General features: G+C 44.1%; 1 pseudogene; it reads right to left on the bottom strand.

Moving 5' to 3' along the window:
- Nucleotides 1–15,852: 15,852 nt before the first annotated feature.
- LOC114689019 lies at nt 15,853–18,008 on the bottom strand (annotated as a pseudogene).
- Between the last annotated feature and the right edge of the window lie 3,544 nt (nt 18,009–21,552).

Below are 21,552 nucleotides of genomic sequence, written 5' to 3'. Positions count from 1 at the left end.
AGAAAGGAGGGTGTTATAGATGTCCCATATAGGACATCTCTGAATCTTGACCAGTGGGTGTGTGTGTAAATCTACTGCATGAATAGCTTCTCAGATAAGGATTGAGCGATGAGCTACTCAATGAATGTAATGATAAGTCACTAAAAGTTTGTTTTAATACCATGTCTGTTTAGTAGAAAAATAGTAGGCTATGAGGCCAAGATCTTAAATTGTAGCACCCAACAGGCAGCAGCAGGAAGACTCCTAGTTTAAGGACAGTTTGGTTTGAATACCAAGTCCCAGACAAGCCAAAGCTCTATAAAAGAACCTCTCACAAGCACGCACTCAAACAAACAAAACAGCAATAACAAAAAGGAGATATTTCCTACATTTTTTTTTCAAAAAGGATTTCACAGTGTAGCACAGGCTCTCCTGGAACTTGCTATGTATCTCAAGATGGCATCAAAATAGTGGAAATCATTTCACCTCAGCTTCCAGGATGTTGGGATTACCTGCATGAGCTGTGAAACCTTCCTAGGAAGAATACTTGTTAGTTCACATTTCAGAAGAATGTAGTGGAACATGGCATGAAAGACATGCTATTAGGGCAGGTTTACCTCAGGGCACAAACCAAGAGGCTGAGAAAGGGAGTGCTAATCCTCTACTTTAGTTCTCCTTTTTGCCTTTTCTACTCCATCTAAGACTGAAGCCTAGAGGGTGGTGGTACAAATATTCAGTATGGATCTTCCATTATTATGAAATATCTGTGGCACTACTCTAAAAGACACCCCTGCAATTAATTGTAATTCCTAAATAAATCAGATTTGAGGTAACAATTAAGATATTCCAGCACAGACATCTAGGCTAATCCTATATTTGGCTATGGTGAACAAGACCACATTAAAATGAGTATGCAGGTATCTTAGTGCTACACTCACTTGGATTCCTTCAGGCATAACCTCAAAGGTGGCCTGACTGGATCACATGACAACCACAGTATTAGGAGACTATAAAAGTATGATTCATATCTGGATGAGTTCATTCTTTAAACCAACAAATAATGGCGAATGATCAGTATACTTGTAGTATCTTCACATTTTTTAGCAACCAGTAAACTGTTTCTTTTCTTCCTTGACAGTGTTCCTGCCCACGGCAGCATTTTAGTCATTTTATTTTTTGTATAGGCTTTTAGCTGCTTGAAGCTGCAGTACCTGTTTTTTCTCTCTGGTTAGGAAGATAAAAGAATGGAGAAGTGTGATAGGATATTCAGGCAGGAGTTGTTTTCTGAGTTGTCCTACCCAGACACCCCTTTTATTTAATTTTCTTTTTATCTAAATTCTTAACAAATCTAATATTTTGCTTTTATGTTTATTTATATTTTATTAAAGTATATTTGCATGCTCCTGGATGAGTCTATGTGCTTCACGTGCATTTGGGTGCCTATGGAGGCCAGAAGAGAGAATTGGATCATGTGGACCTGGATTTACAGATAGCAGTGGATACTAGGAACAGAACATGAGTTCACTGAAAGCAGTTAGAGTAGTAACTGTTAAGCCATCCACAACCCTCTAATAGTTTTATTTTTAATATGTTGTCTGAATTGAGATCTTTGTGTAATCATCAGCAGGAATAATGTGTTACTTAGGCTTTGCTTTGCTTGTCTGCTTGATTGTTTTTTTTGTTTGTTACTTTTGTTTTTCTCACCTTGACACAAACTATAGTCTATAGGAAGAAGGAAACTCAGTTTGGGTTTTGCTTCCATCTGATGGGCCTGTGGGCATATCGTGGTACACCTTCTTGAATGATGGTTTATGTGGGAAGGGAGAGTCCAGGGAGTGGAGTCAACCCTTGGAAGGAGGTCCTGGGTATGTATAAGAAAGCACGTGGAATCCCTGAAGAGTGAGCCAGTAAGCAACTTTCCTCCGTGGTTCCTGCATCTGTTCCTGCTTGAGTTCCTGTCCCAGTTTCCCTCAATGACCAAATCTGATCAGGATGTGTAAACAAAACAGACCCTGTCTTCCAAATATGGTTTTGATCAGTGTTTTATCACAGAAAGAAAAGCTAACTAGTACAGGCATAGATTCATGGAGACTGTTCTTTCCACATGACTGGACTGTCCTCACAATATGATGGTAAGAGTCCTAGGAGTGGTGGTGGGGTTGAATGCAAAAAGAAGAGCAGAAAATAGACACAAGTTTCCTTTGTTTGCTCTCTTGCTTGCTTGATGTTTTCCTAGACAGGGTTTCTCTGTGTAAAAGCCCTAGCTAGCCTGGAACTTACTTTGTAGACCAGCCTGGCCTCAGACTCAAAGAGTTCCTTTTACATCTGCCTCTCAAGTGCCAGGATTAAATACGTGCCCCACCACACCTGTCACATAGTTAACAGTTCTTAATGTCTCATGCCAGGAATCTCACATTGTGTAGAGTGTCAAATGTTCAAGGTTAACAGCAGCAACCAGATGATCCTCTCCCAAAATAAATGAAAAACAAAATGAACAAGGAGACAGCAAATGGTCACACTACTTCTTGATGACTCATGGGAAGATTCTTGGGAAGGGAAGAGCCTTATACTTTGAACTGGTTACAAAATTCTCCCAAGTTGTAACTCCAATCAGCCCCATATTATAGAAAGTAGCCTCATTTTCTACACCAGCCAAATAAATCCTGTGAGACAAAAGAACTGCAGAAGTAAGGGATCCACAGAGGAACTACACAGCAAGTGGAAACGGACTGAGAGAACAAAAGGAAATTGGCTTGCAGTTGTTCACTGGTCAGAGTTCAGGCTGACTTCAGGATTCCTGTGCTTGGTTTGAATTTCTCCAAACCCCCAAAGGAAAAAGCCTCCTGGTCATCTTGTCCATATTCTAGGCAGAGGGAGAACTGGAAAGTGTGACACTTAAAAATTATTAGAAGTCAAATATGCTAAATGAATTACGATGTGTGGCCACATATCTTTAGACATACTACGTATATGAACTCTGATACATGGTAAACAGCTGCCTTCCAGCCAAACCTGAATAAGTGAATGTTATCTCCTTTAGTAAATTTCTAGATTATAGCAATTGCAGTTGATAAACATCATAACCTACACTAAAATTTCATGTGTTGAAAAAAGTAATCAACAGAAGACCTATATGGATTTGCTATGGCAACAAAACTCTTTTTTTTTCCATTTGCCCCGATACCGGGACCGCTCTGCACAACACACCCACTAACCAGATTGGTGAGTTCCCTCTTTCTGATCCCTTGCCATTTCCCATGACTGTAGCCTAAGATATATTCCTGGAGCTGGACCCCCAAGGGGCCTTTGGCTGCATGCCACAATACATTCTCTCTTGACAAAGTATTGAATGCTCTCTGGACTCTCAGGGAGTCCTCCAGGACGTACTCCCAGACATTGCCCTTTTTTTGTGATGACGATTGGATAATTTGTGTTGTTAATGCCAGTCCATGGACTACCTACCCTCAAGAATGCTTGAGATAGGAGCCTGGGATCCCATTTATTATTTTAATTTTTTCTATTTTTTTCTCTCAGCTGCAGTCATGGGACATGGAGGCTTCCTCCCCTTGGTTCCATTCCTCCTCTGACAAGTGCCTTAAATATCCCCAGACACCAGTAAATTTGGCTGCGTAACAGTTGCTTGAACCCCAATATTTCACCAGAATTATCTAACTGCTGCCAGGGAATGGACAAATGAAAAGAGTTACCTTATCCCCAAGCTTTTACCTAAGCTCTAAACCCTCCCTTTCTGATTCTCTTTCTCTTGTCTATGTGCATTCCTGAACCTAAGGAATCTCTGACTCCAAAGAACCTTGTCTTATCTGTTTTCTGCTCTGTTCTCTGGTATCAGGCAGGCTTCTAAGCACAGACAGGTCTGGAAGCAGGCTGGGATGCAGGCAAGTAAGTTTACTATCAGGATCCACACTGTGATCATAATAATCTGGATGGCTCTCTAGCCAGAGATCAGTTTGTAGCCTGCCTCATGGTGGGTCTTCCTAAAGCAGTCTTCAAGCCAACAAACTATCAAAAAAAAATTTCAAGACATGGAATAAAATCTGTCTCGTTTCCCAGAGCTCCCTGACAATAGGGCTAAAACTTAAGTATCTATAGAGCAAGGCTCCTGCCCCCACAGGCAGCAGTGTTAGCAATGACATTTAAAGTGTACCATGGGACAAATGAAAATGCCCAAAACAGTAACTGCCAAATGCTGGCACACGCTATCCGATCACCTCCCCGAAAGCTGCCAGGTCCCTGTTTTAAGTGCAGGAAAGAAGGTCACTGGGCTCGGGCTGGCGCCACTATCACACAGGGGACACTGATAGGGCCTTGCCCTAAATGCTACCAGAAGGGCCGCTGGACAGCTGTGCTGTGGGATGTTCTGTATGTCCTGTGGGAGCCCTTCTTGGGTTCCTTGTGGCGTTACCCAGCAGGTCTGTATAGAGGATGATTAGGACCATGGGCCTGAGTGCAGGTGTTTGAGATGGTCTGCACTTGGCTGTGCTGGGGGATGGTCTGTATGTCAAGTTGTTCTGATTGGTTAATAAATAAAACCTGATCGGCTGTGGCTAGGCAGGAAGGATAGGCGGGACTAACAGAGAGGAGAAATAAAAGGACAGGAAGGCAGAAGGACTGGCTGCAGCCGCCGCCATGACCAGAGACACTGCAGCCACCGCCATGACCAGCAGCATGTGAAGATGCTGGTATGCCACCAGCCATGTGGCAAGGTATAGATTTATGGAAATGGATTAATTTAAGCTATAAACACAGTTAGCAAGAAGCCTGCCACGGCCATACAGTTTGTAAGCTATATAAGTCTCTGTGTTTGCTTGGTTGGGTCTGAGCGGCTGTGGGACTGGCAGGTGACAGAGATTTGTCCTGACTGTGGGCAAGGCAGAAAAACTCTAGCAACACAGCTGACCACCCCAGTTGCACCTAGTGGCATGGGAACATCAGATCTGGACCACCCTCTAGCTGACTTCCTAGGCCTGGCCTTCAGTGATGACTGAAGCTGCCCAGTTCCCAGCCTGGCCACTCCCATCTCACACAGGGAACCCAGGGTAGAAATAATAATATCTGGGTGACCCACCTCCTTCCTTCTGGACAGCGGAGCCACTTACCCAGTCCTGAGAGAGTTTTGTGGTCCCACCTCTCCTTCTCATTTCCCTATTGTTGGGGTAGGGGGACAGCCTTACCCACCTCACCAGACTTTCAGGGATACTTCATGGGAAAAGATTTTCCAGCTAAGGTAGTGGTACAACCTATGCAGCTGGAGCATGAAATCTGACGAGGGACGCTGAGGTTAAACAGCACTCTAGACACCCAGTCTCAGTTCCTCAGGGAAGCAGCAGCAGCTCTCTTTATTCATACCAACATGGGCTTATATACCCCTCCAACAGCAGGAGTCAAAGAATGGTTACTCTGTATCCATAGGCAAGCCAGACACTGTTTTCCAAACAGGAAAAACCACAGGGGAACTGATCCCCAGCACCCTCCGGAACCCAACTACACATTTTCACACAAACAACTTATGCAAACACAGCCTAACTGGAACAGGACAAAACAAAAAAGCCACTTAAGAATAAGGCAGCAAACTTATTGCTGCCGACATGTCCTCCCTTTTTTATTTTTTAAAAGGAACACATCGGCTAGAACAGCCTGTGGAAGATCAGATAGCCCCTGTCTTAGGTCACCTGTTGCAATCCCCAAACTTAGCTGTCACGGAGGGGGGGGTGTTGCTCTTATGCCTCCTGTGTTAGGTCACAGGAGTTGCCCGTCTCTGGGTACTATCTGTCCAACATTTGTAACCATACTTGTGCAGATTCAGAGGGTGACATGGCCAAAAGAGCTTGCTTGGTTACCTGTTGGTGTCGAATGAACTGGTGTTGCCATCGGCATAGCAGAAATAACCCAATTCCCATACCGCCTGCACAGATTAATAAGAGGGAAACAGACCCTGCCCATCTAGTGATCCACCCAGGAGCTTTAGACATTAATGACCACCAGGTCTGCTCATTTACAGGAACAATTCTAGTTTCATTAATCCTTACAATAGCATGTGCTAACTGAATTGTATAGTTCAAAAATGTTCCATTCCAAGGCCCTCGCAAATAAGCATTCAATTCTGCAACCTTAGCCGATGCATTAAAAGCTGCATGAGGGGTTATACAAACTTAAATACATAACATATGTTGGTGTATCCACAACATATCTATTTGCTCTTGTAACAGTGCTGCTTGCTGATTAAGCATCAGAATTCCAAAGTGTAATTGTCTGTTTAATGTTTGCTGAATGTCCAAGGCACCAGCCACCCTCTCGGATAATGTGTTGATAATGGCAGCCTGTTGAACAGTCTGAGATAATGCAAGCCCAGCAACTGTAGCAGCAACAGCAGATGCACCCACAGCCGCAACAATTGCGGCAGTAATGCCAAAGTCTCTTCTTGTCCCCTTCAGTTGTAGTGGAAACTGATCAGAAGAACTCTCCAGAGGCATCACTGCAAATGCAGGTATTCTCACAATCATTGCATGGTACCAATTTGCACTCCAGCAATTACTCAAGCTACAATTTAGAACTGAACAGTTTAGTAGTCCCTCTCCTCCCACATCACCATTCCAAACAATAAAAAGGGAAGGGAGCACTTACACAGGGCATGGAAATAACAGGGAAAGCATGTGTAGAATTAACATTGATGGATTCTTCAAAACTAGATGATGCATTCCAAAAAGCAGTTCCATTAAAAGTCATGCCATTGCTACTAGGCAATCATGAAAGCCGCCTTTCAGATTCAAGGAGATATCATTGGTATTATTCTTGCCAGCTGTCTTGGAGTTTTACATTGCTGGCAGCAGTACCAATTGTCCAATTAGAAGAAAATACAGCAGGAAAAACAGGGCTATCAATACTCACAGGCAGTAACACAGGTGGATTTCTTACTAAACTCCATAACGGCTCAGCTTCTCCCTGAGGCATCATCATGGGCATCATCATCAGCCACAGTATCCACAGATGCATTTTCATCAATCTCTTCTTCCAGGCGTATACACCTTTCTGGGAGCCAAATGGGCTTTTCAGCACCTGGAAGAAAAACACACACAGCTCCCCTCACTCTGGCCAACATAGGTGCAGGAGGCTGCCAGGTAAAGGTGGCTAAATCCTTGCATTGCACCTTAGCATCAGAGACAGAGGGGCCACCAAAATGCCTCTGAGCTGCTGAAACTCCCTTGCTATCAACCAGCAAAAAATTTAAAGTAAAAAGTGTAATGGGAAGTAAAGCTTGAGTTCCTTGTATATCCCTATACATCTTACCCTCTTTTATTTTTTGCAAATAAGTTTTAAGATGTTGATGAGACCTTTCCACTATGGCTTTCCCCTGGGGGTTATAAGGAATGCCAGTCTTATGAATAATATTCCAATGTTTACAAAATCCTGTGAAGCTGGCACTGGTATACACAGGACCATTATCTGTTTTTATATGCTGAGGATCCCCCATATAGGAAAAAGCTGAAATTAGATTTTTTTAACATCGTGAGCATGCTCTCCTTTATGCAGAGAGGCAAATATTAAATGAGAAATGGTATCCACTGACACATGCACATAGGCCAATGTTCCAAAGCTAGAAATATGAGTTTAAAGCCTCAAGTCTAGAAAAACTAGTATGATGTTGCAAGGTCTGAGCATTGACATGAAATTTACTATGCAATTGCAGAGCATTATCATAGGTGGTAACACCGGGAAAACAACTGAACATTCATGGCACCCAATTGTACCTCCTGTCAAGTATAATGATCTGCCAATTTATTGCCAATTTATTTATTTATACAGGCAACTCTGTATGTCCTCTAAGATGCCCAACAAACACAGGATGCTTCCTTGCTCAGATTAAAAGTTGAACTTGTTGAAGTTGGCTTTGCACAGCAGAGGGTTGGCCTGTGTATGGGGCAGTTTCTGTAACCATAATGGCCTTAGCTACATAACAGCTATCAGTATAGATATTAAGGTCTTCTGTAGGAAACATTTGGAGAGCTAGCTGTAAGGCAAATAACTCTGCTTGCTGAGTAGACATGTTGGAAGTAGATACTCATTCAGTAATGTTCTCACTAACCACCACTACATATCCATTCCCAGAGGCATCCACAAAGACAGTCCTTGCATTATTAAGAGGGCTTTGTGTTACTACCCTGGGAAAAATAAATGAACAAACCTTAAAACGTTCAATAAATTTATGATTAGGATAATGGTTATTTATCTGGCAATAAAAGGTACAGAAAAACAAACACCAAGATTCATGTTCCTTTTGCAAAATATCTAACATTTCCTGTACATAAGGCAATACAAGATTGTCAAACATCTTTCCAAAGGTGGCCAAAGTGAGTTCCTTAGCTTTCCACAATAATTGAATAACCAATTCATAATAAGGATTCAATACCTTAGTAGGTGAAGCAGACAGATGAACCCAATAAATAGACCCAGTCTGCCAAAACACTCCAGTGGGAGAAAATTTGGAAGGCAAGACTAATAGTTGTAAAGGCCGGCCATAATCTATCTGCTGAACATGTAAATCTAATAAAGCCTGTTCTACCTGAGCCCATGCTGCTTTTGCTTCTGGGGTTAATTCCCATAATGATGTAGGTGAAGAATCTCCTTTAAGAATATCATAAAGAAGCTTTAGATCTCCAGTAGGTATCTGAAATGTAGGTCTACATTGAATTTCTCCTAAAATTTGTTGCCATTGATGCAAGACTTGTAATTCTGCAATTTTAAATTGTAACTTTTGAGGAGCAATACCTACTTGCTGAATAGTATAACCAAGATACAGATATGGCATTTTCTGTTGCACCTTTTCAGGTGCTATAACTAGTCCAGCATTGGCAAGTGCTTGTTGTAAATCTGCATAGGTTTGCAGCACTTTTTCTTGTGTGGTTCCAGCCAATAAAATATCATCCATATAATGTATGATATATATCTCTGGATATTTGTTCCCTATGGGAGATAAGGCTTCTGCAACATACATTTGACACATAGTAGGACTGTTGGCCATTCCTTGAGGTAATACCACCCAATGAAACCACTTATAAGGTTCTTTATAATTTATAGATGGAACTGAAAAGGCAAAACGTTGACAATCTTGTGATGCCAATGGGATGGTGAAAAAACAATCCTTTAAATCAAGCACTATAAGATGCCAATCTTTAGGTATAGCCACAGGAGTAGGAAGTCCTGGCTGTAATGCTCCCATCAGCTGCATAGTCTTATCAACTGCTCTGAGGTCCTGTAAAAGGCGTCATATTCCTGACCTGTTTTTAATGACAAATATGGGAGTATTCCAGGGAGACGTGGAAGCAAAAATGTGACCTGCTAGCAATTGTTCATTCACCAGATCATGAGCAGCCTTCAATTTTTCTTTGGTTAAGGGCCACTGATCAACCCACACTGGTGTATCTGAAAGCCATGTAATAGCTGTGGGGGAAGGCCATGGAACAGTGGCCCTAATCAAAAATGTCCTAAGCCTTTTCTATCTCTAGGGATTCTGATAATCTCATCTCGTATTTGAATGGCTGAGGAGCGTCCTTGTTCCAACTTACCAAGCCCAGAACCTGGTTTCCAGCCCATATCCAGCATCAAATTATTTACTGGAGATTCAGGTGTTTCAAAGTTTGTGTAGTAAGCACAGCACCCATGGTTTGTAACACATCCCTACCCCACAGATGAGTTGGCAATCCCGTCAGCACGTACGGTTGAAAATGTCCACTATGACCCTCCTGATCTGTCCATTTTAGGATGTGAGCACTTCTTTCTGGAATGGCATGCCCAATTTCTTGTAAGGTCAATCGGGATGGTTCAAGAGACCACCCTTTTGGCCAAAACTCTTTAGCTAGCATGGACACATCAGCACCTGTATCCAGAATCCCCGTAAATGCTTTGCCTTCTATCTTTAATGATAATTGAGAACGTGAAGATAGCTCAGCTACCCAGAATTCCTGAGGACAGCCAGTTCACCCGAAACCTCCTGAGCCTTGGCTAGTCTTGAGAATTGAATGCCCAGTTTCTACTAAGGGTAAAAGAATAAGCTGAGCAATATGCTCTCCTTGTGGAATAACTAGTATCCGTTGGGTGGCTTCCACCATGATTTTTAACTCTCCTGTATGGTCTGCATAAATTACTCCAGGGGAGACTCTAATTCCTTTAAACAAAGAGCTGCTTCTGCCTAATATTAGACCCATCATACCCTTAGGTAAAGGCCCAAATACTCCAGTAGGAAGGGCCTGGGGTCCCATCTGGGGAGTTAGTACTGCTCTGGCGTTGGAGCTGAGGTCCAGTCTGGCACTTCGGGGTGTTCCTCTCCAGAGGTCCTCAATGTGAAGGGGTTCCCCTGAGGCACAAATCTGATCCTGCCACTGCCTAGGACTGGGGCAGGCACTGGCATATCTCTGTACACTCTGGCTTTGGGGGCCAGAAGCAGGCCTGACTGCAAAGTGTTCCTTGAGAGTCAAATTTAGATCTGCATTCACTGCTCCAGTGATTCCCTTTCTTACACTTGAGACAGAGCCCTGGTGCTCATGCCTGCGCATTCTGTGGGCAGTCACGCTTCATATGTCCTTCTTGACCACATCAAAAACATCCCTTGGGTCAACCACCACCACCACCACCACCACCACCACCACCAGCGATTGCCCATGCCCTGCAATCCCTGCCTTAAGGCTGCAGCCAATACCGACCAGTAATATGGTTTCCATCTATGTCCTTACACACTCTAAACATTTCATTCAAGCTTTTATGCTTATGTCCCCTCGGGGCCTCTTTGCAATATTTGTTAGCATTCTCATAAGCCAGCTGCTTAATAAGGGCATAGCCTGATCAGCTTTCCAGCTAGTTGTAACAAGCGTGAGACAAAGTCAGCATATGGCTCAGAAGGGCTCTGCAGCACTTTTGATATCTGTTCTCCTGCAGCTACATTTGGTAGTGATTTTCAGGCTTACACTGGGGCAGCAGCTATTTGAGCATAGGTACCAGGAGCATATAAAATCTGTTGTTGAAGGTTAGCATACTGTCCTGATCCTGTGAGCATGTCATAATTTCTCTGGGGTTGTCCAGCTCAAGCATTTATTCGAGCCAGTTCTAAGCATTTCTTATGATTTTCACTTTTCCATAATAAATAATCACCCTGAGATAACACAGCACAGCACAATTGCTGCCAATCACTTGGCATCAGATGATTAGCAGAAAATGATTCAAACAGCATCACAGTGAATGGAGCCTATGGCCCATAACTGCTCACTGCCTCCTTCAACTGGTTCATCTTTTTGAAAGTTAAAGGAACATGCTCCCGGACCACCTGTCCAGCTTGATTCTGAGTTTCAATTACTGGATATGTTTCATGCCACACCACCCCCCTTTTTTTGCCTATATCTGTCCTCTGATTCTTTTTCCTCCCCTATCCAATGAGGATTTCTTGGCAGGGGTCGAGAAAATAGAGGCACAGAAGGTGCTGACTGTGCTTTCACCTTTGCATGGCACAATTACTGTTGTAGTTCCTCTATCTCTTTTTCTAGCTGCTCTTCCTCCTCTACTAAATCTGAGACAGACGCAAGATCATCGTCTTCTTCCTCATCCATTAAATCTTTCACAAATATCCTTATATGCTCTTTACAGGGGACCCTGGCCTCTTCCTTTTCCCCTTTCAAAGATTCATTCATCTCCATCTCCTGAGGTTAGCAAATGCTTGCTCGCACTCTGAAAGTTGCTCTTTCACTTTCACTTTATCAGTCAGAAGAGCATCTTTCACAAGTCTCCATAGAGAAAATGCAGCTGTAGGAAATTTATCTGCGCCTTTCTCTTGCAACATCATTTGTAAATCTCTTTTTACTTGTTCCCAATCTGGAATAGTCAAACCTCCTCCCACCAGAAACCAAGGACTTGCTTCAGCTATAGTGTCCATAAATGTGAGTGCAGTACTGGACTTAATTCCTGTTCCTTGCTTACTTAACTTAATTCCTATTCCTTGCTTACTTAACTTAATTCCTGTCCTTGCTTACTTAACTTAATTCCTGTTCCTTGCTTACTTTACTTAATTCCCTTATCTCAGAGGTCAACTGAGCTTTTGCAGTAGAATTACCCATGGTACGTACCAATGTTTCAATCCTCCAACCCTCTTTTTAGGGTGAGCCTCGTTCGCTTACCCCTCTTTCCAGGTCTCAATGGAACCTCCACTTGCCGCAACCCACACAGCTGGAGCATGAAATCTGGCGAGGGACGCCGAGGTTAAACAGCACTCAAGACACAGTCTCAGTTCATCAGGGAAGCAGCAGCAGCTCTCTTGATTGTGCCAACATGGGTTTTTACCTCTCTAACAGCAGGAGTCAAGGAACGGTTACTCTGTATCAGGAGGAAAGCCTGACACTGTTTTCCAAATAGGAAAAACCACAGGGGAACTGATCGCCAGCACTTTCCGGAACCCAACTGCACATTTTTCACACAAACAACTTATTTGGGACAAGACAAAAAAAAGGGCATTTAAAATTAAGGCAGCAAACTTACTGCTGCCAACAAGGTAGGAGCTTTCGTTTCATTTTCTCCCTCTATGTGCCTCACTCCAGACTGGTCATCAGTGACACAGACAGGGCCCTGCTCTCCGTCTCAAGTTCTAGAGGATATCAGGATCCACTGCCTTGTCCCCAATTCCAGAAGAATGAGGTCTCACCCCACAAACTTTTCTCTCCCTGGTTCCCTCTTCTAATTAACTACTCAGCTAATTGTTACAGGATCACCATAGAGCTGGAGCCCAAGGATCATCAAATATATACCCAGGTGGTAAAGGAATAGTAACAGTTAAAAGGTATTTACACCTCCAGATCAAAAAGGGACTGGGCTCTGTAGCTAGAGTTTTCCTGCCTTGCCCAGAGTCAGGACAAATCTTTGTCACCCGCCAGCCCCACAGCCGCTCAGACCCAATGAAGTAAACACAGAGACTTATATTGCTTACAAACTGTATGGCCATGGCAGGCTTCTTACTAACTGTACTTACAGCTTAAATTAATCCATTTCCATAAATCTATACCTTGCCACGTGGCTTGTGGCTGACCGGTGTCTTCACATGGTGCTTGTCATGGTGGTGGCTGGCAGTGACTCCCTCTGCCTTCCTGTTCTTTCTTTTCTCCTCTGTTAGTCCCGCCTATACATCCTGCCTAGCCACTGGCCAATCAGTGTTTTATTTATTGACCAATCAGAACAACAGATGTGACATACAGACCATCCCACAGCAGGGCTCTGCAAAAAACAGACTCTAATATAACCATCTGTTACTGTTAAATGCTCTCAGCAATAGATCTCCTGTATGCTAAACTAATAAAGAAAACAGGTACCTTGAAATAATTTGTTTCTGATAAAGCTTATCTCAGGTAAAAATTATTAAAAACTTGTTTCTCTCTCTCTCTCTCTCTCTCTCTCTCTCTCTCTCTCTCTCTCTCTCTCTCATTAAGATTAACCAGCAGAGTACTAAATACTACAATGATCACTAGCCCAAGACTTTAATTTTTCTCATGGCTGCTTCTTAATATGTTCAAATTTTTTCCCAAGCTCCAGAAACCAGCTTAAACGCATCCAACAGGTTGGATCTACTTCAAGATAAGTGCCAAACCCAAACTTTCCTGGCCTCAGGATCTCCTCTATCACCCTGGGAATCCCCCAAAGGAAATAATAATAATAAAATAATAATAATAATAATAATAATAATAATTCTTTCCTCTAAGCTTTTCTCTGTCTCATCAGCATCCTGTCAGACACAAAAGTAGCCAGAATGCCAAGCCAAGAAAGATGATGAACAGCTCTGAGGCAGCAGACAACAGCCCACCATCCCAGAATGCCTGTCTACCTCAGAAGCCCCCTTCCCTACCCACCCCCAAGAGTCAACCAATGCCCACCAAGTCAGGTGGAAGCAGTTTTTCTGGGAGAAATGATGCCCCTATTCCTGTTCACTTGCTTTTTTATAATAAGCAAAAAGTATAGAAGGTTAAGGTCCTACTGCCACTCCAGCTGCATGACCATGCATGCACGTTTCAGGAGCTAAGGAAGGGGTCTGATGTCTCCTGTCATCAGTGTGCGCTGGTGATAACGTGTGCATGGTGTGGTCACACAATCTGTGAGTGTGTCACGTAGCTCCGTAAGCCCACCTATGCATGTTCACAAGAATCCTTTAAAAAGCTGGACACAGACCGCCCCTCCCTGCCATTCTCTTCTGTCCCCACTGTCTCTATCTCTCTTTCCCTCTCTCTGTTCTCTGCAGGCCTGGTTCTTCTGACCCCCCTTTCTCCTAATAGAACCCTGAAAGTGGGTTTTGTCATGGCTCGTGTGTCATGACTTTTCTGCATGGTAACCAGCATCACTTATATACTTTTAACAATACGCTTTAATCATATTTGGCGTTTTACCCCAAATTCCTTCCTTATTCACCCATCTTTCTCTACCTGCCTTTTTATTCTTCTTTTTTTAATTGCAGTAATTGTGAATTTCTTATTGAAATTTTTTTTTTTGAAAAATCTGACTCCCTATATTCTCTTCAACTATTCAGTGATACACTGGTACACAGAACTGTTACTGACACACAATACTCAAAATTAGGACTTCCCTTCACTCCATAGGGAGATATCAAGTGAGCAGGGTTTCCTCTGTGGGGATGAAGGATTCTGGGAGCCACTCACTTCAGACTGGGGGGTCATGATGGTTTCGAGTCCTCTCCTTGATTCATGATTCATACCCATTCCTTTATGAGTTCCTATTTGACCTCCATATTCAATAGCAGTTCTAAGTTTCCCCTTATGGGCAGATCAGCTCCACCCTCTCCTTTGTCCATGGTTGCTGGGCTCTTCCCCAGGGGCACTTCTGAGGGCTCTGGCCCAGTATAGAGTATGGGATTGGCTCCATTCTGCCTTCCAGACTAAATTCTGGTGGACCTTGTCCTGAGCCAGTTACGGTCCACCACCAATCCACATGGTCCATTTAGAACTGAAGTCAAGACCATAGCCCTCACTTGTCTCCAGGACATGTGAAAATCCTGCTACATATGCTACATCTTAGTTCTCAATAGTTTACAGCCAGCCATGTTACACTGACTGCCTCCCCCAGTAGTCTTCTGATGACAGACTTTCAGACCTGGGTCTGAGGGAATCTGCTCCTAGTTTTACAAAGGTTATCTCTCCAGTTTCTGCTACCAGTTTAGAAGGGGACAAATCAGCTCATACTTAAGAGATTATCTACTCCATTTTAAAGGGATATCCTGTTTACCAACATTTCTTTCAATATACAGACAGGCTCCTCCCTGTCTCCATGGTGCTCCCCCCAGCTAGTACTTGGGAGTCTAGCAAGGCTCTCTCTGATTGTATAAGGCCTGCCTTTTCCCTCTCCCCAGGAAGACAGGCATTTCTTCCCACTATTCCTGATTTTGGTCCTTTAAATTTTGAGGGTCATCTACTTGGAGACAGGATTGATAAAGGATGATGTAACTCTACCTTTTAAACTTTTAGGTAATGGAACTAGAGTTCTCTTCCACAGCTTTGTGGGGATCCAGGTCACTCTTCTGGGCACAGGACTCCTAAGGATCATATCACTTGGTGTCTTAGTCCTCCTACATTGGACAATATGTCATTACTGCCAGCACTGGGTTAAGGATACTCCCTTTGCAACCCAAATACAAGAGAGAGTCCTTCCCATCTTTAAGGGTCTTTGTTACAGATGTTTCTCACCAACGTTTTTCTTCAATCACTTTATAGGACAACTGTCTCTGCTCTGTCACAGAGCTCATGTGAGCTTGTTTGGCTGGAATAATGAAATGTCTAGCCTGTGGTGTCTGAGAAGGAGATGGGCATGGTAGGAGAGCATTTCTCATCCTTTCATGACCTCCCACTGGTTTCTGGCTCTTTTGCATTCCAACCATTTAAAGGGCTTTCCACTTAGGAAGGGACTGGGCTCTGCCTCTTCCCCAAGGCCAATCCTATACTTGGGAAAGATAAAGGACTTTTCACTACCTTGGATGAGCTGAGGGTGCAGGAACAGGGCCCTGCTGAGGAAGCTTTCTCCCTAGTGGGAAAATACCTAGCACTTGGAGCCCTCTGGATCCTCTGGCAATTTCAAGTACTCTCCTCGGGGGTCAGCTCTGCCCTCTAAAACACCTGGGTGTGAACTGCTTCCTAATGGGAACCTGGGGGAGCAGAACTGCAGAGGCTTGGGGTAGGGTGTGCTATGAGACTGTCTGCATATTTGTAGGGGTTTTCTTCAATATGAAGCCGCTGGTGCTGATGAAGATGCCCTCATCATTGAAGCCTTTTCCACAGACCAGACACTTGTGGGGTCTGGCTCCTGATGGCAGGGTCCGCAGGGAAAGTTCTCAAGCCATAGCCAGCTGTCACTCTGAGCTCTCCAGGCAGATGTCTTGCCTCTCTCATGGATCTCCCGATGCTGCTCCAATTCCTGAGCCTCTAGAAAGGCTTTTCATCAGTCCCAGCACTCGAAGAGGTTCTTGACCTTATGTGTGCAGACATGCGTGATTAGGATGGAGCTCTGGCTGAAGCTCTTGCAGCAGTGGGGACATTTGTCTGGCTTCTGACCCTTGTGCGTGCGGCAGTAATGGATGAAGTGCAAGAAGCACTTGCCACAGTCAGAGCATTCATAAGGCTTCTCACCAGTGTGGATCTGCTAATGGCAGATGAGCATGGAGTTCATGATGAAGCTTTTGCTGCAGTGGTGCAGATATAAGGCCAGTCCTCATGGTGGATGCTTTGGTGGTTAATGAGGTCTGAGTTGACTCTGAAACTCTTGCCGCACTCAGGGCACTTGTAGGGCTGCTCACCTTTGTGTGTGCACTGATGGCACAGCAGCGTGGCACTCAGCATGAGGTCTTGCCACAGATGGGGCACTTGAAGGCCTCTTCTCATAGGAGTGTCTAATGGTGCTTGATGAGCATGGAGCTGTGGCCAAAGCTCTTGCCACACTCCAAGCTCTCACAGAGCTTCTCCCCAGTGTGAGTGCGCTGGTGTTTGTGTCAGCTCTGAGCTCCAGATGAAGTTCTTGCCGCACTTGGTGCGGCGATATAGCTTCTCCACCACGTGGATCTTCTGGTGCTTTGACCAGGTTGTGGTTCTGACCAAAGCGCTTGCCACAATTGGGGCATTTGCAGGGCTTTTCGCCTGTGTATGTGGCCTGGTGCTAGATGAGGTCCCAGCTGTGGTAGAAAGCAAGCCGGAGCTCACCACACTTGAAGGGCTTTTCACCAGCGTCAGACTGCTGGTGTTTGATGAGGTTGGTGCTTTGTCCGTAGACTTTCTCACACTCCATGTGCTTGCAGGGCTTCTCGCCCCTGTGCATGCACTGGTTCTGTACCATATTGAAGCTCCAGCTGAAGCATGTGCCACAGTCGGGGCACTTGTAGGGCTTCTTAGCCATGTACAGTGCTATGGTGTTGCACCAGGTGCAAGCTCTGAGTGAAGCTCTTGCCACACTCGGAGCATGTATTGGTTGGCTCACCTTTGTGGAGGCGCTGGCAACTTAGCAGTTTGGACCACTGACTAAAGCTCTTGCCGCACTCTTTGCAGATGTATGGCTTCTCAGGCCCAGAAGGGCTGCCCTGCACCAGCTCCCACAGGCTTGGTTCACTGGCAGTGACTACTGGGGTGCTGTTCCCGGTGGTGAGGGTTCCCCATCGCCAATTGGTCTCACAGGCCTTGGTCCACTTAGATGGGAAGGGACTATGTCAGAGTTTGATGGGTCTATAGGGGTCTGGTGGTCTAAGGGATGGAAGAACCCTGTGGGGCTGGGAAATCCTGAGGGGCTGAGGCATCCTGGGAGGGGCTTTCCAGGGGCATCTCTGGTGGGTCCATGGATTCTGGACTCTGAGCTGGATCTCCCAAGATGGTCTCCTCCCCAGAACTTTGCTGCTGTGATCTCTCCTCTTCATTCCCACTTTCAGTACCTCTGTGAGCATTGTTCCGGCTTTCTTCAGGACCCTGCAGATCTGGGCCCCACAGCACCGTCTCAGGCTCCATCCCAGAGCTCCTGACTTTCAAGGTTCCAGGGACTGGTTGTGGAGTCTGAGGAAAACAGGAAGACAGAGTCCAGCCCCAGGGGAATTAACCCCTTAAGTGCCCTGCCTATTGGACCTGCTGGATGCCCTGAACTCTAGCGTCCTTCTCAAGAGGTGATTCCAGGCTGAGGACCCGGGGACCAGTTCTGAAATATTTTCATGTAATATATTTGGATCATAATTTCTCCTCCCCCAATTCCTCCTAGATTTTCTCCACTTCCCTACTTACCCAACTTTATTTTCTTTCTTCCTCTCTTTAAAAAGTAGCAAGCAAACAGAACTAGGAAACAAGAAACACACACATGAACCCATAAAAATGGAAAAAAATACTCAAGGAAAAAAAAGGCAATAATCCAAAACCAATATGCCCAAACAAAGCAAAATGAAACAAACAAACTATGAAACTACCATTGAGTTTGTTGTGTTGGCCAGCTACGCCTGGACATGATACCAGCTTACAAACTAAAGAGGCTTGAATCACAACATCAGCTTGTAGCTTCCTAGGTAGATGACCTTTGTTAAGAACACAGTGAATACTATAGTGCTTTTACAAAACTAATTGTTCTGTACACTAAAGCACCTCATACAGAAGCACTGTAGGAGAAATGCTCATTGACTTATTTTTTATATTTTTATTTATTTTTGGTTTTAGGAGAAAGGCTTTCTGTGTACCTTTGGAGCTTGTCCTGGAACTCACTCTGTAGACCAGGCTGGCCTTGAACTCACAGAGATCCACCTGTATCTGATTCCCAAGTCCTGGGATTAAAGGCTTGTTCCACCACAGTCCTGCTGATTGTTTTATAAGAAAGCAAAGCACATGAGATTGTGACTGTAGCATCTCACATGGATACTGGCACAAGAGTAGAAGATAAGACCTCAACAAAAATATATGTAATGGAAGCAGTATGCATTACCATCTTTGCACTCACAGGAACAAGTGACTAGGTCACAACACAATGTGTCTGAGTTAGGGTTCTCTGCTGTAGAGTAACAAAACCAGAAATGATTTTCCCTATATGTCCAGAAGGAGGATTTATTAGAATGACTTACAGGCTGTGACCAACTAATCCAACAATGGCTGCCTGTAAACAGAACGTCCAAAACTCCTGTAGTTGCTCAGTCCACAAGCTGGAGGTCTCAGCTGGTCTTCAGGAGATTCAGGATTCCTGAAGAAGTCAGCTATAATGCAAGTGAAGGAGCACTAGCAAGGCCACAAGAGCCAGCAGGCAATGAGCAGAAGCTTCCTTCTTCCATGTCCATATACAGACTTCCATCAGAAGGTGTGGTCAAGATGAAAGGTGTGTCTTCCTGCCTCAAAGATCTGGTTTAGAAGTGGATCTACCTATTTCAGGTTAGGCAAATGATCCTTCCCAGGTGTGCCATCCATTTTTGGACTGAAGTTAATTCCAGATGTTGTCAAGTTAACAACTGAGAAGAGCCATCACAGTGTATTTGCCAAATCAATGTACTATTACAGCAGCAAAATTGAAATCTCTTAACAACAACACAGACTGGTTTAATGCTGTAATTCTGTAGTTGTTTGTATCAGAATAGAAGCATATAATTTCCTAGGAAAGACAGGCTTGCTAATGACAGAGTGACAAATTCAATGCTTTTACAATAGCAAGAAATTTGTTATACATATGCAATTCACAGAGAAGTGCTGTAAGAAAAGTCATGATTGATTTACAAGAATGTGTAACTTTTGCAGTACACAATCACAGCTTTGGAAAACAAATACACAAGGAACTAAAACACCTCCCAGTGGCATATTTATAAAAACCATCCTAATTCTACAGCAGAGAAAACTATGTCCTCTCTACAATGAAGTGGATGGTTTGATTACCACAACACTGCAGTTGCTTGTACCAGACCAGCAGCATGTACATTGTTAGGTAAACCTGGATTTTAGGAATACACTGAAAATGGTAGTGTTTAGAAGGCTGCAGGAATTAGTTACATTAATACACCTCACAGAGATGTACTGGAACAGAAATGGTGATTGATCTATGAGAAATAAGAGCACATGAGATTATTGTATCACTGCACCAAGACACTAAAGCAGCAGAGTGAGTGTCATCTTGGAGAACACACACAGAAGTGACAAAAACACCCAACAGGGGCACATTCACAAAGACCAGTGGATTTCTACAGTGAAAAAACTTCATACCAATCACAGCAGAGTTGACAATTTTCCTATAACTCTGAGGTTGCATGCACCATAACAGCAGCACATATGTTCCTAAGTAAAGCCTGTGTATAGATAAGGCACTGAAACAATAGTACTTTATCAATAGCGGAAACTTTGCTATACCAATGCTCCTACCTCAAAGAGATGCACTGTAAGAGAACTGGTGGCTGATTTACAAGAAAGCAAGGCACATGAGTGTAGCTGGAGAGCTTCTCTCCAGCTCCCACCAAGTCCCGGCAGTCTGACAGCCCACTTATAAAATAAACATGCAGACGCTTATATTATTTAAACTGTTTGGCCTAATGGCTCAGGCTTCTAGCTATCCAGTTCTCACATCTTAAATTAATCCATTTCTATAAATCGATACCTTGCCATGTGGCTTGTGGCTTACCTGGGTCTTCACATGCTGCTTGTCATGGCAGCGGCTGGCAGTGACTCCTCCCACCTTCCTGTTCTCTCAGTTCTCCTCTCTGTTAGTCCTGCCTATACTTCCTGCCTTGCCACTGGCCAATCAGTGTTTTATTTATTGACCAATCAGAGCAACAATTTGACATACAGACCATCGCACAGCACATGAGTTTAGTTTTTCACACTGCACCAGGACAGTGATTGAGAGTCCCCTAGAGAAGGCTTATTTTGCCTTTGCCAGCAGGTATCAATTGCAGATAGCTTCTTAATTAGAGATGGGAGCCCATATCAACTTCCCCCTCTCAGTGCTTGGAAACAATCTGGATTGAACATGACTAGGCCCTGTACATGCTGCCAGTCTCTGTGAATTAGTAAGTGTAACATGTTTACAGTTTCTGGAAGAAACAGTTTCCTTGGAGTCATCCATCACATCTAGCTCTTACACTTACTCCTCCTCCTCTTCCACATAGATCTGTGAGCCTGGAGGGTAGGGCTTTGTGGAGAACATCCCACTAAAGACTGAGGTCTCCCAAATCTCTCACGTTGTCAAGTTATGGGTGTTTATGTACTACAGGAAGTAGCTTCTCTGACAAGGATTAATTAAAGCATTGATCAATGTGTGTGGCAGTATAGCATTAGGGGTCATTGTATTGCTATGTTCCTTTAACAGAATAATAGTATTAGGTTTTCCCTTATGCCCATGATCTCTCTAATCTCAGGTTCTGGGACACTTAACAGCATCAGGTATCCTCCCTGGACACTGCAGCAAGAGAACTCTTCCCCCACCTCCATGGGAGAGCTGTACTCAGCACTGAGGAGAGTTGGCCCCTCACCACAGGAGTGGGAGTGCTGGCCCAGATGGAATAGGCCTAGGAGAACTGACTGTGCCCCTTGACTGAAGGGATGG

This window comes from Peromyscus leucopus, chromosome 1, assembly GCF_004664715.2.
Source record: "Peromyscus leucopus breed LL Stock chromosome 1, UCI_PerLeu_2.1, whole genome shotgun sequence".
NCBI lineage: Eukaryota > Metazoa > Chordata > Mammalia > Rodentia > Cricetidae > Peromyscus > Peromyscus leucopus.
Note: the sequence above shows the minus strand (reverse complement) of the source record. Positions and strands in the feature narration are given on the sequence as shown.